The sequence below is a fragment of the Mastigoproctus giganteus genome, chromosome 12 (genome assembly GCF_048544385.1).
Source record: "Mastigoproctus giganteus isolate SK-2022 chromosome 12, ASM4854438v1, whole genome shotgun sequence".
Lineage (NCBI taxonomy): Eukaryota > Metazoa > Arthropoda > Arachnida > Uropygi > Thelyphonidae > Mastigoproctus > Mastigoproctus giganteus.
Window position 1 is genome coordinate 123,627,962 of NC_143586.1, and position 19,559 is coordinate 123,647,520.

The 19,559-nt window shown below is 39.8% G+C and overlaps 1 protein-coding gene across 2 annotated transcripts in view; it reads left to right on the forward strand.

Moving 5' to 3' along the window:
• The window catches only part of LOC150077389 (muscle LIM protein 1-like), a 91,281-nt gene that overhangs the window by 8,821 nt on the left and 62,901 nt on the right, over positions 1–19,559 (forward strand). Inside the window, exon 1 of one of the 2 annotated variants that reach the window (XM_090386790.1) lies at positions 9,015–9,182. The exons of the other annotated variant lie outside the window; for it this stretch is intronic. The gene's annotated coding sequence lies outside the window, so the exon portion shown is untranslated. Of the gene's footprint in view, positions 1–9,014; positions 9,183–19,559 lie in introns of those variants that run through there. 2 annotated transcript variants of the gene reach the window in all.

The following is a 19,559-nucleotide window of genomic DNA, read 5'->3' on the forward strand; positions in this document are numbered from 1 at the left end:
TAGAAGAAGGGAAGAGGGGTTATGCTGTTAGCTAAGACACACATAAAATTAACACAATAAAATTCAACACTGCATTGTCCACCAACTGATGTTGGTGGACAATGCAGTGTTGAGTCTGTTTGGTGTGAAATGAGCACTGGGGTGGTCCAGTAAATGAGAGTGTCTTTTAATGGGGGATTTTAATTTCCCAGAGATCGACTGGAATTTGTGGGTTGGTCACGCACACACTATCAAGGCTTTTGTGGATTTATTGGATGATTGTTTTCTACAGAAGCATGTTCGAGAGGCAACCAGAGGGAGTAATACTCTTGATCTGGTTATCAGCAATGATTATTCTTGCATTAAGAATTTGCAGATAAAAGAATCACTGGGTGACAGTGATCACAATGTACTGATGTGGGAATCACTTAAAGATGTAACTACCATCAAGGCTAAAGGGAAGGGCTTTTGCTTTCGTAAAGGTGACTACAGTGGTCTCAGACAGTTTTTAAATTCTGTACAGTGGGATCAACTGATGATGTTACCAACGTTGAATTCTAAATCAGAAGCATTGAGGGACTTAATTTTGGAGGCTATTCGATTTAGAATTGTATTCGAAGTGCATTATGAATTGAGATGAGATCTGTTTTGTAACAATAAAAACTGTATCTCTTAGCGCTAAAGTTTTCTTTCTTAAATCTCTTGATTCCAACTTCCTTGAACTAAAGTGATGTATATAGAGTAAAAGACCTCGGCCTAAGGCCGTGCAAAAGAAACGAGCGCGGGGGATTGGCGAGCGAAGCCCTCTATAGTAATGTATTATATATTATATTTATATACTGTGTGTATATATATATATATATAATTACTACTGTAAGAGTGGGCAGTTCAGCCGTTTTGGGACAACGGTACACGGATTATGTGCTCTTCAATGTGCGATTTTCAAAGTGGTTCAAACTTCAGTTTCTGAGAAAAATCCAAGTCAAAGAGAATCCCTATAGTCTGGTGAGTTGAAACATTATTTTTACAGAAAACTACTTTGGCATTGTCGAGAAATAAAAGTTTTAAATTTTCCCGCTTTGGGTGCTTCTCTCGGATCGTTCATAGTGACGACGCTATATAAGAGTTGCCATTGTTTTTATTCTAATTTTAGAAATTTATTTCACTGTAAATGGAGCGTTATTTTTGACTGATTGTGCTAAAATTAATGGCTTAGTTTATTTGCTACATGCTGGTTTATTTTGCATGTTGAACTGTCAATGCTTTTAGTGATTTTGGGAGACATTCCCTTTTCTCACGGAAAATTCAGTTCAGTTACTTAATTGCGACTATTGCTTCTTCCCCGGCTGGGAGAAATTCCTCTGTCTCAAACAACAGCAAATCACGTGACCCTAAAGGAGAACGGCCGCTGGTAAACTTACTATGGCCTGAAGAAGGTATATTCAAAGCCGTAAGTTTGTACTAATGACTCTTATGTCACCAAGTTATGATAGTGCATTAATTAGACTAATTAATTTGTGTTGTGAACTTTTTTTTTCTTTACTGTGCATGACACATGACTTGCTGACGCTGCAGAACTACTGACGCCCAACGAGGCAGAAGTTTGAACTTATACCAGCTGCAGTTGTAACTAACTTTTCAGTAGACTTTTTTGATAGACCTGATTCTGGAGACCTGTAGAATTTATCTTTGTCTCTAAAATTGCTGTTTTTTTTTTTTAATCGGATATTACAAAAGCAGGTGCCAACTCTGAACTCGAGAGAAGATTCTAGGTCCTCTCCAGAGGAGGATCCTAATCTTTCCCCTTTTAAATCAATCAGCAGAACTTCACCCAGAAAAAAGAAGCGAAAGAGACGACTAAGAGCCGCCCTCTACGCTCCTCTCCATCCCCAGTTGGTGAACATAACAGATCGCCATTTGGGGATCTTGACCAGTCAATTTCCCCCAAACTAGATTTCAGCATCTCAACCTCTGTAGCAGCCTCCATCCTGGAATCACTTGCCTGTGCTGCCTCCTCACCACCCCCAGCTCCTCCACTTGCAGATGCTTTCTTTTCTTTCTCCTCAACTGCCCAGGCTGATGTCCTGCCTCCCATGGCAATACAAACTATAACATCTGCTTTCAATGCACCAACTTACCTTCCACCACCATTCTCGCTTGATCAAACCATTGCCTCAGGAATTCCTGCTACTAGCAGTCTGGCAATTCCGGCTCTTCCAGGCTCCAATGTGCAAGGGAATGAGACCGAATCAACTTCATTCCATCAGATTATTTCACTACTCCATAAAAATATCGTCACATTTCTTAACAATGATAATAACAGATTCACCAAGGCCGCAGAAAATTATATACAAAAGCTATGGGCCAGCCGAGAGACAATCACAACTGCCCTCATTAATTATGAGAAGCCCAAAGCAGTAAATGAAGAGCTAAAGACAAGGACGATAATACTTGAGAAAGTTCTGGACACGTTTTCTAAGCTTCCTCTACCGTAAGAAGAAAACGTGGAACTGGAGAAAGATCCTGGTTCTAGCCCAGCATCTGTTAAAACCTATGCAAGTGTTGTAAGACCCAAAAAATCGATCCAAAAAATCAGCCTAGACCCATCAACCAAATGCAACCAACAAAAGGAGATAAGTCGAAACCACAGCACATTCTTCTGCTACGAACCTCGGAGGGATGTGAACTCAAGACCAGTGAAGAAATCAAAGATCTAGTACAACAAACCCTGAAGACAGATTTTTAAGACTGTGAAAATCAAAACGCTTAGGCCCATCCGGAACCGTAGAGTCTTCATGGAGACGATCTCCAAAGATGATTTAGTGACCATCTCAGCAGCCTTCTTCAGGAATCTGCAATCTTGGAATTTCATCGACTCCCCCAAAACTTAGCTAACCCGTCCATTGTTCTATACGGTATACCGAGAGACCTCACCAATGAAGGAATGTTGGAGGAACTGTTCTTCAAGAATCTTGCCGATTTAGGGCACACCATTGAAGAGGTTCGGATTGAATCGCAGTTAGGTTTAATATCAAAGCCAAATCGGGATCAGTAATGCACTCAGTCATCACACTGCCACCAAACCTGTTCCAGCACTCAAGGAAAATCCTGTGACAGGATTTTCCTTGAGTGCAGCTCCCATAAATTTAGGCCCTTCATTGTGGTGACAAAATGTTTCCTTTGCCTGGGGTTTGGACATACTTCAATGCATTGCACCCACACATCACCAATATGGTGATGTGTGATCACACGAAGCGGTCACGTGCGTGCCGAATGCCCGAGCAAGGATGAGCAGCCAAGCTGCATTAATGGCAAAAGAAAACAACGTGACCATAATCATCCTGTTAGAGATGCAGCCTGCCCGGAATACCAAAAAGCACTAGAACTGGCACGACTTAGGATCGCGGATGGCTGAAACCCTCTGTCTTAGTCCCCAGTCGGCTGACTATCAAACTCTGGATATTCAGCTCACTAATCAACCAACTAACCATCTAAACAGAATATCCCAAACACTTAGGGTCATGCAAATTAAAGGACAACGATCATGTGTGTTGGCGGATGGAATCCGAAAGCAGCTGAAGATAACAAGATCGATATTATTGCAATTCAGGAGCCATGTTCAACCAAAATCCCCGCTAGCAATACCCCTAAAATCACAGGGTACTCAACCCAAGCAAGAATCATACAGCCAATCAATACAGACCAAAAACTTGTATAATTGTTCTAAACGAGAAACTAGATGTTCTGGTGGTTCATAGGCTCTGCATGAGGTTTGCAACCTGCATCCAAATCAGGCGCCACTCAATGTCCTTCTACTTAATGTCCCTCTATTATCCTCCCTCTGGACAGTTCTAGGAATCCTTTAACTATCTTGACAATGCATTAGACTTTTTAGGTTCAAAGAGCATCCTAATTACGGCTGACGTTAATGCGAAGTCCCATTTCTGGCACCGCCCAGTTCTTGATCCTTGAAAACTGCTGCTGGAAAATCTTATCCTCACTAAGAACCTAACCATCCAGAATCTACCAAACCAACTACCTACATATTGCAGTTCAATAGGACAATCAAATATTGATGTAACCATTATTACCAGTGATCTCCAAACACACATAAAGAACTGAACCACCATCCCAGACTGGATGCTTAGTGACCACAGGGTCATATATTTCCACATTACTAATAATTACCAACCGCCAGTCCCTCTCCACGAACAACAGCCTGGCTTTGTCCGATTCTCTATGAAAAAGGTAGATTGGACAACATTTGAAGAATCCATTAAACAGGACTTTCCAGAATCAAACTCCTCCCATCTCTCGGTGCTTTCGCCTGAAGAACTGGCAGAAACCATTCAAATCGCCATAACCAAGGAATCCTATAGGTGAGCAACTAAGAAGAGAGTTTGCACCAGACCCTGTGCTTGGTGGACAACGGAATTGACCAATCTAAAGAGTGATGTCCATAGAGCACGAAAACAAAATCAGACCCACAGAGATTGGCCAACTCCTGATGTTATCCGGCTCTATAGAGACTACATAAATAAGAAAAATACATACACCAGGGAAATAGCAAAAAGAAAGAAAGAGACCTGGTCTAACTGAGGTAATGCAAATCCATGGGAATTACAATACAAGTTAGCACGAGACAAGACTCGCAACTAATACCTTTGGGACCATCAAATCTGGTCAGCAGGAAACCTCTAACTGGGCTGACTCAATCAATGCTATTCTAAACTAACTCTTTCCTGACGATAACCCCCTGAAAGACCTTCCAGAACAGTGCAAACTGGCCCATTCACAAAACCGGAACTTGAAGCAGTTCTTAAGAAGTTTAACCTCAAAAAATGCCCAGGACTAGATATGATGGAATATGCTTTCATCATTACACTACATAAAATTAAACCTCAGCTCCTGCTACTGTTATACAACAAATGTCTCTCTCACTCTTGTTTCCCACAAATATGGAAGACGGCACTACTCCGTCTCATCGCCAAGCCCATTAAACCAATTACAGAGCCGATATCATTCAGACCCATAGCACTTCTGGCCAACTTGGGAAAAATCCTAGAACGGTTAATAGCTCTGCGCATTACAAATCTGTTTCTTTCTCGGAATATGATCTCGTGTGCACAATATGGATTTACCCAAGGTAGGTCTTGTGAGGAGGCCCTGTCAGATCTGGTCCTGCATCTGGAGATGTTCAATTACAAGTACGAAATGGCCTTGTTAATTGATTTTGAGGGGGCCTTCAACAACTGTGGTGGGAAAGCGTCCTGGAACGCCTCGGATCGACAGAATGCCCGCACAATCTCTATTGGCGAATCCGAAGCTACTTTTCAGAGCCATCGATCATCGTAAAATGTAAATACCAACAGATCCACAGGCCTATTTACCGGGGGTGTCCACAGGGGTCGGTCCTGAGACCCCTGGTCTGGAATATGGTGCTTCAAAACTGATTACACAAATCATTTGCACATACTAAAAGTCATTGCATTTGCCGATGATTTGACTGCCATCATCTCAGATCATTCAAGATCGGTCTTTAAACTGAGAGCGCAGAAAGTCCTTGATAGCCTTACCTCCTGGGTGGCAACCAATAAACTTCAGATTAATTCCACCAAAACAAAGATGATGATTTTCAAAACTAAATTTGACATAAGAGGCCCCCAGGTCAAAATTAATGGTATCCAGCTCCCCCTGGCGTACAGACCAGGGTCTGGGGCGTGATAATAGACCATGTTATCATTCCTACCTCACCTACACCTTCGTGAAAAAAACAGGAAGTTTACAGCCTCCATCATTAGAATTTCATGAAATGAGTGGGGCCTGTCCAGGCTCCTCTACTATAAAGTGGTATTCCTTCCCATAGTCTCATTCGCGGCCAGAGCTTGGTTCCACAGAGTGGTAACCGTCAAAATGAAGAAAAAACTCAACTCAATCCAGAGGGCATTGCTACTAGCAACACATCGCATCTGTCGAACGGTGTCCACTGTGGCAATCCTGGTTATTGCAGGGACTCTGCCATTAGACCTTTATGTAATATTTAGAGGATTATGCTTCAGGCTCAAAAAAGGAATACTTACCTCCATCATGGATATAGACCTATCACTGAATGATGACAATAAAAGGGAGAAATCTCGATGCTTTAGCGAGCTAATAAATGTCTGGCAAACAAGGTGGAACAATTCAACTGTTGGCACTGTAACCAAAAATTTCCTACCGGATGTCTCCTTTATGATGTCGAAGAAGGTTAGCTCATGGTTTACAGTTAGTCTGGAAACATCGTATCTTATTACTGGCCATGGGTCCCTTAACGAAAAACTTCACCAGCTAGGCCTGTTAAATACTGACCTCTGTTTCTTTGGAGCAAAAGAAAACCGGCAACATCTTCTCCATGCCGACCGTGCTAGCCAGGTGGGTAACGTGCCTGCCTGGCAACCCAAAGGTCGCGGGTTCGAATCCCGCCTCGGGCTTGGATCAAAGTATTGCAAAAACCTTGGGAGGTGCACTATGGCCACAGATGCGGATGCGCCAACAACTACCAAAAAAATCATTCTCCACGAATGTGCCTGTTATGAAGACATTAGGAATGAGCTGCGAAATGAAGTCCCATCCTTCAGCATAAATCAAGTTGATCAACTTGTTCTAACCCTACATCACTTGTCTGCACTCCAGGCTTTTGCAGCTGCTGTCTTTGCCAGAAGGAAAGATATGCTTACAACTAGTGCAGTAGCAACATAACCTCAAACACCATTCAAAGATCAACCTATTGACCTTTTCAGGCATATTATTATTCTATTTTATTTTTTCCTTTCCTCGCTTTTTGTTTTCTTTTTTTTTCTCTCTTTATTATTATTTTTTTCACTCAAAATCTGCACCACGAGTGGATTTTATGTTTTTTTTTTTTTTTGTTTTTTTTTGCTGATGTCCCTCTGGAATGGGCCCCCAGAGGATCCTGGCCCACATGCTGGCAACACCAGGTAGGTCAGGGTCTCTTTTGAGACGTGATATACTGGGACTGGCCCACCTTCCCCTGGTGTGGACGAGTACCCAGAATCATCTGTCCAGGTGACTGATGCTTCTGGGTAGCCAAGAGGCCAGAACAGCACACACACACACACAAACCTACGTCTTACACATATCTGGCCCATTTGTAGTGATACTGTTCTTCATAGAGATACGAGGCGGAGTTGAACGAATGTTCCAGTTGCCGCCCTTTACATATACATGTACACATGTCCACACATACACTGTAAGAGTGATTGGTACCATGTAGGTTTTCAAAGTGTGGTAAAATTTTAGCATAAAAGTAGTAGGTGGGCCATTGGGTCAAAAGAACCTATAAAGACTAAGGATAGCCTCTGCTGGTTTACTTCGTTAAACCATAGTAATAAACATATCATTAACAATACACTAGCAATTTATATGTTTATTTCTAGGATTAATGAAGTAAACCAGCACAGGCTATCTTAGTCTTTACAGGTTCTTTTGGCCCAATGGCCCATCTAGTAATTTAATGTTAAAGTTTTAACACACTTTGAAAACCTATATGGTACCAATTACACTCTTACAGTAGTAATTAGATTACAGACTGATGTAATGTTTAACCTATAATTGATGGCATTAATCTGATCTGATATACCTTGTACATTCATTTCATAATGATATACCTTTTACATTCATTCGATTATTTCATAATAGTTTAAATAAATATACAGTCGTTCTGCTTAAGATAAGATTAAAGGTAAGAATTTACGTTTTTTCCTAGATCAGTTTTGCCTACCGCTTATAATCAATTGGAGAGTTCAAGTCGAGGTGTTGATATCCGCAAGGCACAATATGAAGTTAACGTGGCCCATTCCTAAATATTGTGCGGCCATGTCGTCAACTTGTTATTCCCCTACCCCAACCCAAGTAAACTATTTTGTGACAAGCTAGTTTACTAAAACATTAATTATGCATTTGAAAATGGTTAATTAATGTTTTTGGGCTCCAAGACAAAAAAGGTTGGATATCCCTCTGCCTTAGTCCAATTAATGAAAACCACTACTGAAATACATTACACAGCCATTGCCTAGTATTTGAAAATTTGAGAGGAAATTCTCTTGCTTAAAATATTCATATCTTATTACTACTTATAATATATATATAATCTCCTTTCGATAAAACCACTTGAACTTGGAGGAGCTCAGAAAATATAGCCCACATGATTTAGGTCTTAGGGAAGCAGGCGTCACTGTCAGTGAAGCCTGTTTCGTGCCTTTTCAATTATTGTGAATAATAATAAAAAAAAAATGTTCTAGTTTATTCAGGCTATGGGGATCCTCAGTAAATAGGAGGAGGCTCTCTAATCGCCTCCGCAGTGATTAGGTTTTTATTCTTTTCAAACAGCAAAAACTTCTGAGTTGAAAACTGAACGTATTTACCTCGACCGTTACTATTTTGCAGTGTCATTGGGAAAAAAAATCGAGCGACACACACGGGTGGCTGATGGTTAAAATCAAACAAAACAATATGTCTGTACGTCAGTAAAAAGATTAGTGTAACATGTTTCATAAGTGTTACAGTTTATTCTTCATTACCCTTTAATTTGGTTAACCATGCCAATCTAAGAACACCTCATTTGCTAATTTTGACTTTAATCTGTTTTTCTATATGGTTTTTATTATTTTATTCGCCGTTCGTTTTATTTTTCGCTTCTTTTATTTTGTTACATTCTTTATTTACTACTTTTGCACAATGTAGTTTTGTGGTATTAATTGACTGTTAACATAAAATATGCAAGCCTTTTATAAAAGGGAGAAAAATAGTGTTCTGAAAAGCATTCTTTCCATAAAAGTGCGTGTTTTCTGTTGAGAAGGTAAAAATGAACAAAATTCTCAATAACATTTCTCTTCCTTTTAGCAGGTGTGCAACCTACAATGCAAATGTTTTTAGGGCGCGCAACTTTACACCTACGTACTATGAAATCATGCAGATTACGTGTTTTGCTTGACAACATTCGATGTTTCGTATATCCCTGAAAGGTCGCTTACGCAAGAGCAGCATGAACGGACGCAAGCGCACGTGATCTTGACGTTTAGTATGGTGTTGTGTTCATAACCCGAAACAACTGAGTTTCGAAAAGTCTGATACGGTACTGTGGTTCTATTCCATTTTATCTCTTCGTGGAACGTTCCAGCATTAATCAAGTTTTTTGCTTGCAGGTAAGAATTTATTGTTATGAAGTAATTTTAACTTCGTCATCTGGAAAATTTTTCCTTCTTTTTATGTGTTTTATTTATTATTTATTTTTTTTTTAAGATTAAAAAAATATGGTGTTTAGCTCACTCGAAATATGGTGTTTAGCTCATTCAGAAATTGTAATAAAAAGTTTTACAAACAAACTTTTTTTTTTTGTAATGCTTAATCGAAAGGGGTACAAATATATCCTTTTATTATGCAAATAGCTCCATAGACATACATGAACGCCAGGGAGAATCATATTCGGTTTCGTAAAAAAATAATAACTTCAACTGCATCAACTAATAATAAATGATATTAATAACAATTTCGCTTCTCTTTATTATCCTGTAATTTATTAATTATATGCTGTGTAATAATATGCTTAGTACCATCTGAACTTTGAAAATCGCAATTAAACGTATGTGCAATTTACATTGGGAAACCAAATAATTCGCCACACCCTTACACTTTCAGCAAACCGCCATTCCTTTAAAGGAAATGAAAGTACTTCTCGGTCAAAGGCTAGTGGAAATAGGTTATAGATCTCGTAATTTACCGCAAGGGCGGGAAAACGCGCGCGCGCGCGTGTTTGTATATGGCGGTTGTGTGTAGCACACTACTTTGACCTGTTGAATAGAGCACACTACTTTGACCTGTTGAACTGATTCCATAAGAGGAAATTAGCACTTTTGAACCGCCTCGCAGCTGGAAATTATTCTGTAATTTTACTGATACTTTTATATTTTGGTGATATATATACTGTGTCATAAATCTTAATCTGTAGCACAAAAAATTGTTTCAATTTATCATTTCTCGCGTAAGAAAGTTTCTGAAAACCGCTGATTTATACGGGACCAACTTTTTCTCCTGGACAAATAAGGTACTTGTGTAGAGTACAGCTCATAATTTGGCCATACCTGTATTAATGGCCAAGTTCTTAGGAAATTGACTTTGTTTGAACTGAGGAGAGCCACTGCTTTAGTTCATAATAAGTATGCTATACGTAGCTGAGTGGTCAGGACTACAAAATACAGTAGTATCGCGTTTGAGTTGGCCATGGTTCGAACCTACCCGACAGCAACAAAAGTTTAAATGAAATAAGGAATGAAGTTGGATTACCCAACTTAATTGTATTTTTTTACAATTGCAGTAGAATTCCTGATTTCCTCAATTTTGATTAACAGAAAGGTTTTTTGTTTCTCTCTCTTCCCCCCTCCTAATTTTATTCAAGAATTAATCAATTTAATAAAACCATGATTTCACAAATATAATAATGCTTCATCAACGAAACAGTGTTTTTAGTGGTCTATTGTGAGAGTCTGCGCAGCAGGACGGTTATTATAACCATCCAGTTTCTCAACAGAATCTCGCGTTGGTCGTTCAGAAAAAAGCATATTGTCCCCGCAATTTATGGATATATTACATATGGACAGATGAGTTGGTTCTCAGGTGGCCCTAATATATAGGTGATGTTTTTTTGTTTTTTTTTTTTACATGTATGTGTGTTCACAGGCTTATTTGCATATTTTTCTTCTTCTGGCGTTAAAACCCAAAATAGGTCTAGCCTTCTCAACAATGTTCCTCCAGTAAGCCCACCCAGAAATCAGACGTCCCCAATTTCTTATTCTAGTGATCTTTTAAGTCCTCTTCTATGTCATCCATCCATCTTTTCCGCGGGCTTTGTCTTGCCCTTCTACCGGTAGGTTTCCATTTCATTATCCTCTTAGTTCTGCTATCATCCATTCTCATAACATGGTCCAACCAGGCAAGTCTCTGGCTATTCACAAATCTGGGGATGTCCGCACCCAAAATAAGATTGTCAAGTTCATGGTTCATTCGGATCCTCCAGCATCCATCAACGTCTTGTACGGGCCCGAAGACTTTTCGCAAAATTCTACGCTCGAACACTTTCAACAGTTGTTCATCTTTACTCGTTAATGTCCAAGCTTCACAACAGTGTGTTACAACTGGTTTAATGAGGCGTTTGTATATTCTTAATTTTAAATGTCTGTTCGGTACTCTTGACTTCTTTAGTTTTTCATGTTCATAGAAGCCGTTTCCACTCAGGATATGGGACTTAATTTCATTAGTAATAGAGTTGGACTGGTTTCTCTGCAAACCTAGATAGACGAAATTTTGAACATGCTCAAACGAGAGGAGAAGCTGCCTGTTCTTAATTTCCGTGTTATCTGCTGTTCTCCAGATTTCCATATATTTTGTCTTCGCGTCATTTATCCTAAGTCCTCTTTGTGCTTCACTATCCAGCCTGGCCACTGTTTCCTGCAGTGCTGGTTTTGGCGCATTATAGCATTAGTTGCTAATGCGTCAATAAAACCCAACAACCAACCAACCGTTTCCTCCAGTGCTCCTTTAGTCCTACTGATAATAGCGACATCATCAGCATATGTACAGACCTATACTGTTTTTGTGCCTGTGTGTCCAGTCACTTCTAATTTTAAGACAGCCGCCGCTAAAACCAAGTTAAATAACACAGTAGAGAGTGCATCGTCCTGTCTAACACCAACGTTAATGTTAAAGGGAGTCAACTCGTTGTCAATTCTCACCACTGCTTGTGCGCTCTAGTGCTCCTGAGAGCTATGCCTGTGGTAGCTAAGCTGCTGGTAGGGCCTCCCAAGCATTGGTGAGATTTGCATATTGTGTAGGCTCAAAAACTCGAAATAACTCGTGGGGAGGAAACCCTACCTCCTCCCCATGAGATCAGCTAACTACAGCCTCAATTGAAGAAACCTTTTAGAAATTTCTTCAGAAATTGACGGACTGAATCCAGCAACCTCTCTATACGATCCATGGCGAAACGACTGTATTGTCGCGGAGAAGAAAGTAGAATGAATTTCATACGTCACTTTTTGCCGAAAAATTATATATATGATCAAATTAATCCAAAAATTAAATAAAGAGATAGAACTTAATTTTCACTCTACTGGTTTGCCATGCTACTGGCAAATATCCTATTTTAATTTAGATTATATATATATATATATATATATATATATATACATACACACACTGAAATAACAGAATTCATGGGGTTCCTGGGCAACGCGATGCTGTCACCGTCTCGCTAGTAGCCGAAACCACTGCTTGGCAGGTATGTAGGTTCACTGCATTCACGTAGACGGTAATTCGATGTCCGTATGGATAAACGTCGTGAGTTGACCGACTTTGAAAGAGGGATTATTGTGGGTGCCTGACGCATGGGTAACTCTATCATGGAGATAGAAAAATTGCACTATTCCCGTTCGACAGTATCAAGGGTGTATCGGGAATACCCCATTTCCAGAATAACATCTCACCGCGTGGACAGCGCTGTGGGTGGAGAAACATAATGGATGAACGTGGTGTGTCGACGTCTGTCTCCCATTGTTTCAGCCAACCGCAGAGTGACAGTGGCACAAATCACTGCAGACTTCGAGGGAGGTTCCAGAAACGTCTCCAACAAGACCATCAGGCAATTATTAGCCACAATAGGTTATGGGAGCCGTCGACCCACCAGAGTCCCATAGCTAACACCATGACACAGAACTATGCTTCAACTGGGTGAAAGAACATCGACATTGGATGATTGAAGACGTGGCTCCTGGTGCGATGAGTCCGATTTCCAGTTATTTCGACCAGATGGGAAAGGGCGTCTGGCGGAAACCACATGAAGCTATGCAACTGTCATGTCAACAAGAAACTCTTCAGGCAGATGGTAGGTGCATTATGGCCTTGCTGTCATGTGCCCTAAAGCCCATAAACAAACAGGCAGATGGATGGATGGTTGGTAATGGTCTGGGGTGTGTACAACTGGCACACTTTGTGACCTCTTGTATGTCTAGACGCATCTAGGGTCCATCCTCTTTTTTTTTATGAGAACCCCCAAACACGAAAGGTATCAAAACCTATAGTACTTAGTACCGTGCATAGGTTGAAGGAGAAGTATGGGGAGAGGGGGATGCCGGAAACTTTGCTCTAGAGACTAAACATGGGTTTCACCACTTCAAGCCTCCAATAAGCAAAGTGGTGGTATTTCACGGTTGATGAAAGTCATCTGTCTTCCCTCATGGTCCTCGTGCACTCACAGGGCAATGGACTCTTCCAGCAGGACAATATTCCTCCGCACAGAGCCATGGTGACAAGAACATGGTTCAAAGAGCATTCTGCAGATTTTACCACCATGGAATGGCCTCCCCATTCACCGGACATGAACCCTGTGGAGCATCTTTGGGATACTGTGGAAAGGTCCGTTCGAGCTTTGGGTCCTCCGTCCAGGAATGCGATGGAATTGTGGACAGCGGTGCAGAAAAAATGGATGGAAATACCTATGGAACGCTTTCGTGGACTCAATGCCTAGCTGTGCGACTGCCTTCATCCAGGCGAAAGGTGGGCTTACCCGTTACTAGATAGGTATTCCATTATTTCTATCTACTTATTGTACGTGCTTACATTCCTAACCTGCTACGAGTGTCAATATCAAAAATACGGTCATTCCCAAAAAGCTGCCATAGAGTATCAGTCTGCTTAAGATGTGGGTCTGGAGAAGGCTCGATGATATATTCCAACACCATCCCTGTAGTTAGGAACTTTTTTTTTTTTTTCTACCAGCCAATAGAGTGGATGCTGTTTACTGACTCACATAAGGGAGATGGATATGCATCCATCTCCTTTGGGAACCTCCCATAGGTTCCGAAACTTTCTTGGTTCACAGCGCCCTTAGTGTCTCAGTAATTTTTTCACGAAGACCCTAGGCCAAAAGAAATACCTAGCAGTTTCGTTTATTAAGTAGTTAGGTCCAAACAATTTAATAAGTAATGTTGAAGCTGTGAACTTCCTCTAGCTAGTAGTTCATGTCTATTTCCATTTTTTATTTACACACACAATTTTATGTACAAGATTTATATACAGTAAAAATAAATCAGCAAAATGAACACAGCCTCTCGAAGACATTCCTTTCTTCATTAAGGAACAAGTCCAAGTGGTGTGTGTGACACCTGTATAGAGGATGGCTCCTAGGCCTAAGCCCATCTGCACCTTGTACGTCTGTGCGGGTGCAGAAACTATGCAGAACTTTGTATTAGTGTATGGTGTGTCAGGCCACCAGGGAGCAGCCAACACCTAGGCTGCCAGTGGCCACCCCGAGGCACAAGGAGCCCGGCCTAGGTCTACTATCACCTTTAGTGCCATGTGCACAAATTCTGCACCCACCGGATATACTGCAATACCGGTGGGTGCCAGCAATCCCGCTTCCAGGTTGCCCAAAACTGGAAGCCAGCAAAAAAAAAAAATGAATAAATAAAACTAGTGGAAAATCTCCAAGCCTCAGTAGATACAAGCCATGAAAATCTCCAATAAACTTAGCGAAGTAAATATTTACATTTGTACAAGATACTAAAATTTTAACTCTAAATCCTAGAAATACAATTAAATTTACATATCTTACAACAAGTTATTCTATTTATACTTAATGGGATACAATGGTGTTGCATAAGTTGCCATGAAACCAATGAGATCAGATAGAGCTCTACAGGGTCATACTGTAGTCCCAAACCTTTCCGCCTACAACACAGAGAATGGTCTTCAGAAGCACGTTCGGAGCATTATATCAGTCCAGAAGGTATGATTTTGTCAGGCAGGCAGCCACAAGGAGACTGCTGCCCAAGGCAAGATCTAAAACTCCCATTTCAATTCTAAATTGATTTCATCTGTAGTAAACACAACACTCGTCTTATAGTGTTGAGAAGAGGACATCATGAGGCCAGAAAGGAATAATAGTTATCATGAGACCATTGTCACTGCGTGATTTCTTCACGCAGTGACACCGTTAGGTTTTTCTATTCTTAATCCTTAGTTTACAAAAAATGAGGCCAGGAGAAACAGTAGTCACAATGAGACTTGCCACTTAGAATATCCAAAAAACACTGCACTTAGGGCGCCTCCGTAGCCAGGTGGGAAGGAGCAGCAGTGCGTAGCACAGTCTTCTTGATTAGACCGGGGTTCGAGCCCGTCACTACCAAATACGGAGGATGCGTATCAGGGAATGACCACCGCATATCCCGGAGCAATGTGGCCTTAGTTGCTAATGCTCCTAAAAACCAAAAAACAACAACAGCAAGTTTCTTCTATTCTTAGTTCTATTAGTCAGTTCAACCTATAGGCTGTAATTTTCACATTAAAATGTTTTACCATAAGTAACAATCAGGTCCATTAGCAACCATCCACAAGTGTAAAATATTATTGACCGATAGCCACAAGGAGACTGCTGTCGTAGGATAATTATAAACTAGGTCGCTTATAAAAGTTCTTGTATTTTTAGTCTTGTATCAGTTATACTTTAACAAAAATCTCAACAGCTTTATGCCAATATAACACTCGAGATAATAAAATATCTTCATTAATGTGATTCTTGTTCACAAGGAAGACCAGAAAACATTTAAGACACGTACTTCCACTAATTGCCTTGTAAAAAATTCTAAATAAACTTTTTATTCCTTTTCAGAAGGTCTTTGACAATTGTTTTGCTTCAATTCTACCCAAAAACTACTGTAAAAAGCATGTTTAAATTTAAAAAACTTTCAGATTAATATGCATTCCAGTAAGAATCTTCATGTCCCATCCAGGATGAAAAGTTGCATAGAGTTTTGTAATTATTTAAGATGGGTTAACCGTAACTCCTACAAATCCACCAAGGGCGATGCAAAATTTAATAAAATGAAGTAATATAAGAATGTTCTTGTGTACTAAGTTTCGGGTGAAAGGGTCCAATAGTAGCTAAGGTATAGACATTTGTCTAAGGTATTTGGGCTTGTTAAAGACAGCCCAAAATAGCCAAATTTCTTAATTTCCCATTTAGTTCAGATATTTATTTGAAACACTATAAACAACTTTATTTGCTATTTTAAAACCATATAAATTGCAGATGACGCTAAAGAACAAAATGGAAGCATTTAATATGCATTCCTCCATTATTATTATTATTATTAACCCCAGAGGTGAGTATGGGCTTGGGAAACCCAGGCTCCTGAGCTGAATATCATCATCCTCTTTCTTGGTGATTCCTTTGTACTTCTCTCTCACTCTCAGGGTAACTTGGGAATTTTTTTTTTTGGCTGGTGCAGCATAAGCACCAGGATTCCTTGCATCATATGGATAATAATTAGCTATGTGGTGCAAGGAAACCTGAAGCTTTTGCTGCACCAGCCAAAAAAAAAAAAAAAAAAATTCCTGAGTTTCCCAGGGAGAGAGGGGAATCACCAAGAAAGAGAAGAATGATGATATCCAGCTCAGGACCCTAGGCATGCCAAGCCCAGATGTGAACCCCTGGGGTTAAATATAAAATGCTCTCCATTTTTGTGAACAGAGACGCCATTTCAAGTATGCAGTCAGCGACACACAAGCTGCTGATTATATCATCTATTTTCTCAAGCAACTCACATTGGGTGCTCTAAAGTGGTGTCTGTTTCCATAATACTAAGATGTTATTTTTCAGATCCGACGAACCAAAACACATATCGACTTCTCAGCTTTTAGATTTCTATTCGAGTTGGCGGTGTCCAACAGATGTCGAATATCGCTGTGTTTCCCCTCGAAAATTTAAAGTATCCCGCGCCGCCCCTGTGATTCGCTGGGGCGCCGCAGCAAATTTACCGCACCACTTTAGAGCATCCTATGTGAGTTGCTTGAGAAAATAGATGATATAATCAGCAGCTTGTCTGTCACTCTAATTGCATTTTGGAAACCGCTGCTGTAGCCCATTCAGTGCATTTAAAAGAAAACGACAGAAATTAAACTTTTTTTGAAAAAAAAAAAAAATGCACAAGAATCAGTTAGTATGTGGAGATTTTAAAGTTATTAGTCTTGATAGAGTGACTTGGTTATACAAAAATGCTTTGCTTTCTGTGCGAGTAGGATAGTCGAACAAGAAGTGAACACTGGGAAATGAAAATGTGGCCACCAAGAGAGTCTGACACCAGGTTCAAAGAACATCCACGCCCTGAATAAAGAAGGAACTATTTAAGTATGTTTACACTAAATGCCCATCTGAAACGTCAAGGCAGGAATTTTTGTTGGATCACAAATCCCCAAACTGCTCTTAAACTCTGTATTTGAAGAATCCACGAACCAAACTGAAAGAGACGGGCTCTAAATGTCAAGTGCAATTTTTTGTGATGTGGGACGAACGTTCGCGACATGCTGAACAGGTTTAGAAAACGGTTTCAATATAATGTGACTTGCACTCTCATCTTAACTACTTCCAGGAAAATGTAGGTAATTTAAGTGAAGAAAATGGGGAAGATTCAGACCGGGATATCAAAGAAATCAAAAAAAGTACAAAGAATGGAATGTCATTATGTTGGCCGACTTAAACGAGGAACACATCCAAAACTAGCTGCTTGAAGTCAACATGATAGAGGCAATTTTAGTTAACTTTCGAAATATCCGTTAAAATTGTAGCTTTTATCAGCAGTAAAACATCAAAACATTTTTCTTAAAATGCAGACCGGTGTTCTCAGCAGCGACTCTACGTGAATTAAGAATTGCCAGGTAAAAGAACCATGAAAAAGTATTTGGGGTGGCAGTGATCATAGTATATTGATGTGGGATTTGCTTACAGATGTAACACTATCAAGAATAAAGGGTAAGTACACACGCTGACACACACACACACAAATAATAATAAAATAAAAATAATAAAATAAATAAATAAAAATACGAACCTTTGTATTAAGACAGTCACAGACAGAAGAAATGCAAATAGATTCAAAGAAAAATGTGACATGGGGGTAATGACATATTGCTTCGTTGAGTACGAAGGCTGCATTAGCTGTTCGACAGCAATAATCTGAAGCCATAATGGGGAAAACACGTGATCAATGAGACTGAAAAGGCTTTATCCATCTCAAAGGCTAAATGTGGCACAAAAACATATTCTAATGAAGCCTGTACGGGAAAATAGGACATCAGTGTGCAGCAAATAATATCTGAATTCAAACACGCATAGAACTGCCCTATTGAACCCCTACCATGCGCAGGGATTTGAAAAACATTGGGTATTGTCAGTTGCTTGCCTATTCGGAAGCCACTTTTTTTTTTTTTTTTTTTTACAGAAAAGCAGTAAAATCCGCTTGCACTGGTGCCTCGTGTTGTGTTTACGCCCGTGTTGTACTCGTAACTTGCGCCCGTGTTGTGTTTACGTTTTAAATCGCTATGTCTCATCATCTAGCAGTCCGATTTCAAAAACTAAAATTTTTTACGTCATTCTCTACCGTATTTCATAAAAAATTTCGACGTCAAAAAATTTATAATTAAACATACCGAATACTAATAGTGAGCGTTGTAAGGCGACCACCGAAACCACCTCCATTGAGTACAAAGGAGAGATCTGTAAAAACTTTGTAATTAACTTGTAAAACAATTGTAATATTATTATTAAATCCGTTTATTATTATATCAAGTGATTGCTTTCACCCCTTATACACAGTCGACCGGCTAGAAGGTGTACAAAAATGCAAGAATGGCAATATTTACAAATCATGTTTACAATATTTACAGAAGTGCGAATCATTTACAGTATTATTTACAGAATGTAATTATCAACAACTTTAGAAGAGGAAATTATTCACAGTACCATTTAAAAGTAGATGTCCAACAGTTATTTTATATTTTGGTCATTCCTTCATTGGAATTTATAAAGTTCAAATTCCAAGCTTTTTCTAGTTCAAGCTTCTTCATAATTCTGTAGTTCAAGCAAGCTGTAAGCTTCAGAGAGGCTTTTCACTCTGTACTGCTTGCCTTCACAGGATCTATTGCCAATGTATTGAAAAGGGGGACTGCGTTGTTTGGAAAGAAGTTCTTCAGACAGCACAGGTTGGATAGTGTAGAATGCAATGGTAAGTAGGGATTGTCATTACTGCGTCCAGCACATGGAGTAGCGATAACTCCGTGAAGACTGGGGGCGTCAATAACACCAATATATTAAACCATTTTAAAATTGAAATAATAAACGTCTCAAAAGATTCCAAAGAAGTTTCATTTAACTTCCACTATATGTGCTTGACACACACGCACACACACATATATATATATATATATATATTTTTTTTTTATATAGGCTTTATGGTGCAACAGCAGCAAGACCATAATGCGCCTAACTATGGTAATGCTAAATACATAGTTTTATCTTCGTATAAATGTTGTTCAAGTTTACGCTGTGTTGTACAGTTGTATCCTTTTGAGGAAATTAAAAATTTTGGCCACGTGTGACGTATCTGCTAGGAGGTCAGTAATACTGAAAGAGGTGTTCGTCGTCGAAAATGAGGTTGCCGATCACTATTGTATTTGGGGCGATCAATGAAAATACG